The sequence below is a fragment of the Microplitis demolitor genome, chromosome 10, assembly GCF_026212275.2.
Source record: "Microplitis demolitor isolate Queensland-Clemson2020A chromosome 10, iyMicDemo2.1a, whole genome shotgun sequence".
NCBI lineage: Eukaryota > Metazoa > Arthropoda > Insecta > Hymenoptera > Braconidae > Microplitis > Microplitis demolitor.
In genome coordinates, this window is record NC_068554.1 from 17,247,047 (window position 1) to 17,255,357 (window position 8,311).

Here is an 8,311-nt window from a genome sequence, read left to right on the forward strand (position 1 = left end):
GAGTTCAACTCTAATAAATTTACCAAGAATCAATTTTTTTTTATTAACTCGACTATAAATTCGGATATCTCAAGAAGTCGCTAATGAAATTCGGGTGTGATAAATTGCGAAAACTATAGCTAGATGTCCGAACTATTTAATCAGGCCAAAATTTATCCCTAGATCGGAAATTCTTAGACAGCTACAAATTTTCAAAATTAATACAATAATTTTTTCAGATTTGTCATTTTTTAATCCCGAGTTTCTGGCTATATAGATCGATATCTCGAAAATAATTGATGGGAAACTTATCAACCCAAACAAAGGTTATTCCTTGAACCCTTACCTTTGATTTGAGCCCAAGAACGAGTTTTTATCTCAATTTTCCTGGAAGTTATGAATTTTTGAAGCTCCTTTCAAAAATTGGACTTTCCAAAAATTGTCCTCCATCTATATGAATCTAAATAGATCGATATCTCGCAAACTACTTATCAAAACTTAGTCAACCAAAAACAAAAATTGTTCCTTGAACCCTTGCCTTTGATTTGAGCCCAAGAACGAGCCTTAATCTCAATTTTTCTGGAAGTTATGAATTTTTGAAGCTCCTTTCAAAAATTGAACTTTCCAAAAATTGTCCTCCATCTATATGAATCTAAATAGATCGATATCTCGCAAACTACTTATCGAAACTCAATCAACCAAAAATAAAAAATATATCAGAATGTTTAAGCTTCAAAACGAGCGCAATAACGACCCTCAAACTTAATTAGTTTTCAAGTTACGAGTGTTCAAATCTCAAAAATAGAAAACCCTTCAACCAAAAACCACTTAATCAACTTAATTAGCAATTACTTTAATTAATTAGCAGTTTTAATAAAATGATAGATAAATTAATAACAATTTAGGGATGAAAGGATACATTATGGTAGATTGCATGAGGCGGTTAGCTACGAGAATGTCTGAAATCAGTGCCCAGATGGTTGGGATGCAATATAATAGCTAGTTCAGCACAACACATTCCCAAGCACATAACGCCTCCTCTCCCATTGTACTAACACTTGCGCAACGCCGACAACTGCTGGTTGTGCCGGGTGATAAGTGGGTGGCCAGGGGGTGGTGATAGTCGGGTCCCAGTCGCACGGGTGAGTTAGCAAACACCAAACACCCACTCGTTAATTCTATTGTTATTATTTATGTATAACTCGAATCCTTTTGCTATGATTATTTGACATCTAATTAATTTTTCATTGCTCATGTTTACTCTCCGGAAATATATATCATTTTATTTATTCAAATCTAATTTAAATATGACCTTTGACCTTCGGAAATTTATTTAATTTTAATTCAATTTTTTAATTCCCGCCAAGAAAATTTAAAATTTTCAGAAAAAAGAAAGTAGTTCGTAAAATGGAATTCAATAGTATTAAAAGGAATTCAAGCTTTCATCATTTCAATACCTTACGATATCGAATGATTTTGGTGTTGAGGGAAATTCAAAAAGATTCAAAAATGTCAACTCATTCGAAACTTTTTCAGTTCTACTCTTAATCCGAAATTATGGAACTATTTTGGTATTGAGAAGGACTCTAGCAAATTCGGTCATACTCAAAAAATACTGAAAATATTCACTGAATTTTAGCCCAGTTTCGGTCATTTTTCGGTAATATACCAAACAACTACCCAAATTATACCTAAATAATGCCTCTATTTTGGGTATGTTTGTTAATTGTTAAATTTTAATCTATTAACCAATAAAATCAATTTATTAATAAAAATAAGAAATTAATAGGAGAGAAGTAAAATATATGTTTATTCAAATTTTGAAATTTTTATTAAATTATAAATTCGTTATTTTATTAAATTTTTTTTAGAAAAATAAAAATGAAAAGGTTTTTGATTTGATTAAAAAACATAAAAATAACTTGCAATTATTTTTAAATAAATTTCGCTCTTCGCTGCCTGTTGGGAAATATTACAGACTTCTCGTTCAGTTTTTTTCGAACAAATTGATCGTTTTTAATAAAATCTGTGACCCATTGATAGATGTTATGTTTAGGGTTATGTTTCTTCGTATGCTTCAAAAATCTTGTTCTTTGTAGAGCCGCTTCACTTCCATTATTTTTTATTAGTTGACACAATTATTTATAGCTTACACTAACAGCGCCAGTAAAACAATTTAGAATAAAAAGTTTTTATTGAATGTAATTAAATCTTTCTACTCTCAAAAATGTGAGTGTATGAGCTGTCTTTAGAGAAATATATAATATTGTATATGTATCATTGGTACAACAGTATTCAAGCTGAACAGTAAAATGATGATTCACCAATAATTATTTTTTTCAGTATAGTTTGGTTATGAAAAGTTCACAAACATACCCAACATTTACGTTAATTTCGGTATTATTAGGGCATTATTCATAAAACGTAACCAAATGATATCAAATGTATAGCATGTCCAAAACACACTCAAAATATATCCAAAATTTTGGAATGATCGAATTCGCTAGGGGATTCAGAGAAATTAAAAATGTCAATTCTTTTGAATCTTTTTTAATTCAGAAGCTTAGAAATTCTCATATTATTTAGGGATTATCGAAATCTGATGCCACGAAACAGCCATCGCCGAAACTGAATCAACCGAAAATAAGCATTTATACTCAAGCCCACCTTTGTAGGAAAAACATTATTGACAACGGGGCCGGTCTTGGCACAATACTAGGCTACCGAGGCTTGGCTTCCCAAGCTTGGTCCGAGATCCAGCCAACGTTCAAGTGACGAGCCTCGGTTCGCCAGCCTTGGGCCAAGATTCAACAGACATTTAATTAACAAGCCTTGGTTTGCCAGTCTTGGGACAAGATTCAGCCATTATATAAGTGACAACCTTGGTTTACTAGTCGAAATAACAAATTTACCTACAAACCTAGAGGTACCGAAAAACCTCTGGCTTCTGTGAATAGCGTAGCAGCCTAGTGGATAAGACGCTTGCCTACCAGCTTTGAAGGACCAGGTTCGAGACCTAGCAAATGCAAAAAAAAAAAAATTAGTTTCATCGATACACCTGATTTCTCTATGTATAAATTTATTTCCATATCTTACCATCACGCACATGTTTACCAATATTTTTTTTTTTTCATTTATTTTAAATAAGCATAGGTGCTTATTTAGCAACAGTCGTAGCACAATATTGTCTCTCGATATTGGGCCAATACTAAGATGCAGTCTTTGCACATCAGCGCCGTCACTCAAGCTTGACTCAGTGTTATCATTTCGATGCTTAGACAGACTTGGGCCAAGCTTGGATTTCAAGCTTTCCCCAGAGTTGATAAGTCTTGTGCCAAGCCTCAGCCAAGCTTGGGCCTATTGTTTCTTCTTATAAGGGCAACCGTTTTTATTCATCCCAAATAATTTCACGCAATTAATTTTTAAAGAAACAACATTATTATTTATTTCGACTTCTTTATGCATGTCTGTCAAAATAATCTTAATGGATAAGTCAACATACACGGAACAAACAGAATATTAGAAATAAATGAATAATAGTAAAAAGTCGAATCTGTTATCATTTTGTAATATTTCAAAATTTGACAGAAAATTGATTGAAATAAATTTCATATTTTTTTTAAACAATTTTTCATTTATTTGATTGATAATTATTACATGATCCTATTTATCAATTTCTTTGCAATAATTATAATAAAGCGAAGACGATTATGAAATTACAGAGAAAAATATAATTATATAATTAATCGGATTTAGTTGGTATATCAATAACAATATCTTCATCAAAATCATTTTTGTATTTATCCAAATCATCTTGTGACATTTCACTACCGAAAAAATCAGTAAAATCGTATCCGCGTATTTTGAAACCCAAAAAACCTCCATAGCCTTTTTTTCTTCGGTAAATTAATTCCAATCCACTAAGCGGTGCTTTTAGATCTGATAATGCTACCGGTTGTAAATCAATGTAAGGAATAGTGTGTTGAGCCATGTCTAATGCAAAACCCGTAGCTCGTACTTTCAGTGCTTCATTGGGATCTGAATATAATGGGTTTTTAGGTGCTTTTATGGGATCATCCAATTTGAACAAACTTAATGTACGCCTATAATTAACAAACAAAAAAATTATAACTTTTTACAAAAGCAGCTGATATGGGATCCCTGCTTCGAAAGTTGGATTCAGGAGCGTAGGATACCCTGACCATCCTGATTCATGCACTGATAGAAATTTTATATTGACTCGAGAAATATTTTCTTAAGCCAAGAATTTATTTCTACAGAAAAGCAATTGTCTTGCTTCAATAAATCCTTGTCTTCGGAATAAATGTTCAGATATGATCATATATGATCATGTATGAATACTTAGATCTGATTAGATCCTAAAAATGACCCTGCATGATCATAGCTGCTTATGTATGATCATGCATGATCATATATGAGCACCATATATGATACCTGGTACTATTTCACCATAAGGTCCTAATTTACTTTGCTCTATTTGGATATGGAATATTTTATATTTTTCCGCAAAACGTACTCCAGTAATTACCCTAGTGTGAAACATTTAAAAATTTGTAAATTATTATATGATACATCCAAAACCCATGAAACAGTTATTTCTATGACAGGTTGCTAATCAAGGCACTGATCACAACAATATTTAGATAGTTAAAACATATATTTGCTCAATATGCACACAAGACAATTTTGCAGCAGCCTTCCCGGATGAAAATAATATATCGCGTGCCAAAAGTTAAAAGGGCGCATAAATTTTTTTTTTTATTTCAAAAAATTTCAAAGCTGATGCCAAAAAAACCCTTTTAGCATAATTCCCTACTAACCTGTAACAATGCGCTTTTCTACCTTTTGGCACGCGATATACAAGGTAAGAAATATTTAGCGGATATCACTATGCCAGTGCGGGCTCGAAGGCCATACTGTATAGTATCGAAGATTTTTACACGTTGTAAAATTGTATGCATAGATGATTCGACCATTACGAGAATAGTAATATTGGCGATAGTTGTCGCGAACGCCGTAATGTCAGTATGGCCGTCGAGCCCATACTGTGTTGCCGTATCCACAATGCTCTTGGCAGATAAACCTTGACTAACGACATCTATACAGTTTTGGCGGTAATACGACAGTATACATTGATTGACTCGCGAAAAATTATGGCGGGAAAAACTAGTAGCAGTGTGCTCTCGGCGTTGTAGTATGGATCTCAGGACCATGCTGTTTCGCCGTGCCTGCTATGCATACGTGTGAGTAATACAATAGCTCCAGTACTATACAGTATAGTAAATAACACCATACTTCTGGGACTCGTTACAATACTGTCTTGGAATATTTCACATACTATTTTAGTATCTGTCTATACCATACCAGCATGGTGTTGAACGCCATGCATTTTTTACCGTATGCCTATTAGTTTCCACAAGACATTAATGCAAGATTCTAAGACACGATACCGTCGCCCAGATTTTTTTAAAAGGAAGTTGACCACATTTGAGCAATAATGCTATAAGATTGTTGTATCAGTCATTATCAAATTATTTACATATTATTTTGGATGTCTGCATATTGTGGTATCAAACTAATTGTCCTAGTAGCAGTAGATATGCCATCTTGTTCAGCGCAACTGCATGTGCAAGTATAACAATCATCGCGCAATTTAAGACTTTCTTCCCAGAAAACTTTCCTTCCCTCACACGAATCCCCAGATCTGCCTAGTCTTTTTTTGGTGTCAAGAAGCTGTACCCACGGAAATCGTCTATCAGACCCCTTATTCTGTAAATTAACATGTCTGATTATTAGACCTAATGTTCTGAAAGTAAAAATTTAAATTACCAGTTCACAGGCATATATCTTTCCGGCGTGGCTACAATCATAAAGTATCCCATTACAAGGCTTTTGATGACAATGTTTTAGGTATTCATTGTACTCATCATAATAACCGTAACATTTATCGATACGAGAAAAATCGAGGGCATCGCATGATGATACACAGTAACGACCACCTTTAGTTGTGTGTAAATCATTGACAACAAGCCCTTGAAATAGACCCAAAAATTCCGAAAATGTTTTTCCTGAAAAAATTTTTGCAAGTAGTAGGAGAGACCGAAGCAGCCCCCCCCCCCCTCCCAAGATGATTATCACTTTTTGTGGCTTTCAATCAACGGACCACTTTACTTTTATCCTATCTCAAACTAAGTTTTGGACATTTTGCTGAAATTCTGATTTTTTTTTTTTTTTTTTTTTTTTTTTTTTTTTTTTGGCAAAAAGGCCCCCCTCGAAAAATTATAAATAAAATTTTATTTCTTTTTTTTTAAATTGTTTCCACCATTAAGAATGTATTTCTTTCTCTTGAGAACTATTTTTAGTTTTATACTACTCAAAATAGTATATTAACGCATTGAGTGGAAGGTGGTTTTGACAATGAGCTGATTGGTTCACGAGCCGTTAGGCGAGTGTTGCCAACATATGAGTGTCGAAAGCTCTTTCTACACAATTCGGTACAATCGTTTTTGCATCGAATGGTAAGAAAGAATGTGTTTTATTGGTAATAAAGGACACTACATTAAATTTAATCTTTTAATTAACCTAAGTAATATTCAATCTCATTGATATAAAATTAATTCCTGTATTATTTCTGATGCGGAAGATTGTTAAATAATGATAGCATCAATTTATCATGACTTAATTGATTTTTATAATAATTCAAAATTATTGTTATTGTTTTCAAAATATTGATACTTAGCAAAAAAGAGCTAGAGTTTCGAGTCAAGGTTCATACCCGGTTAAGAAAAATTATATATAATTATATATGATTTATATAGAATTATATATGATCCATATAAAATCATATATAATTATATTTAACATTGAGAAAAAATCACAGACGATGATATATAATTATAAACAACGATATATAATTTGACAAGATTATATATAATCGTATATAACTATATATAGCTATATATAATCATCTGCGATTTTTTCTCAGTGTTATATAGAATTTTATATGATTCATATAGAATTATATATGACGCTGAGAAACAATCACAGATGATTATATATAATTATATACAACTGTATATAATTTTAAAAAATTCCGTATAATAATATATAATTATATAAAACTATATATAATTTTACAAAATTATATGTAATCATCTGTGATTGTTTCTTAACATTATATATAATTATATATGAATCATACCTAATTTTTGTACCGTTGGAAAAATCACAAATGATTATATATAATTATATACAATTATATATAAGTTTACAAAATTATATATAATCATCTGTGATTATTTCTCAACGTTATATATAATTATATATAATTCTATATGAATCAAACATAATTTTTGTACCGTTGGAAAAAATCACAAATGATTATATATAATTATATTTAACTATATATAAGTTCACAAAATTATTTATAATAATATATAATTATATAAAACTATATATAATTTTACAAAATTATATGTAATCATCTGTGATTGTTTCTTAACACTATATATAATTATATATGAATCATACCTAATTTTTGTACCGTTGGAAAAAATCACAAATGATTACATATAATTATATAAAACTATATATAATTTTACAAAATTATATATAATCATCTGTGATTGTTTCTCAACGTTATATATAATTATATATAATTCTATATGAATCATATCTAATTTTTGTACCGTTGGAAAAATCACAAATGATTATATATAATTATATACAACTATATATAATCTTGTAAAATTATATATAGTTGTATATAATTATATCTAATTCTGTGTCTTTATGTAGAATTTTATATGATTATATTGAATTATATATAATTATTTTTACCCGGGTAAAATAAATAATATATTTATACATGTAAAAAGTGTACGTTCGTTATATTTTTCATAAACAATGCGGACATTCGCGATATCTATTCATTATAGTGTCATTTTGAACCAATCAGGTTTTGGGAAATGATAATGTAGAATATGATACTTGACTGAACAATACCGAAAAATACGGTATTTTACGGAACAATGGTGTGAAGCCTGGTATCGTATACGGAACCATATCGCAGAATATTGCAGTAAAATCTTGAATATTATCAATTAGTACCGTAAACTATCGCATTTTCTGGTGTAATTCTTTGATAATTTCCCATAGCTTTCGTAATTTACCATAACTCTCATCCATTAGGGTCATAAATGCATTTTGTTTCTATCATTTGCTTACCTCGAATATGTTCAGGTGGATCACAGCGACGAAACAAATCTACAGTTTCTTCAAATCCATTTTTTGTTGCTAAAATATATTCTTC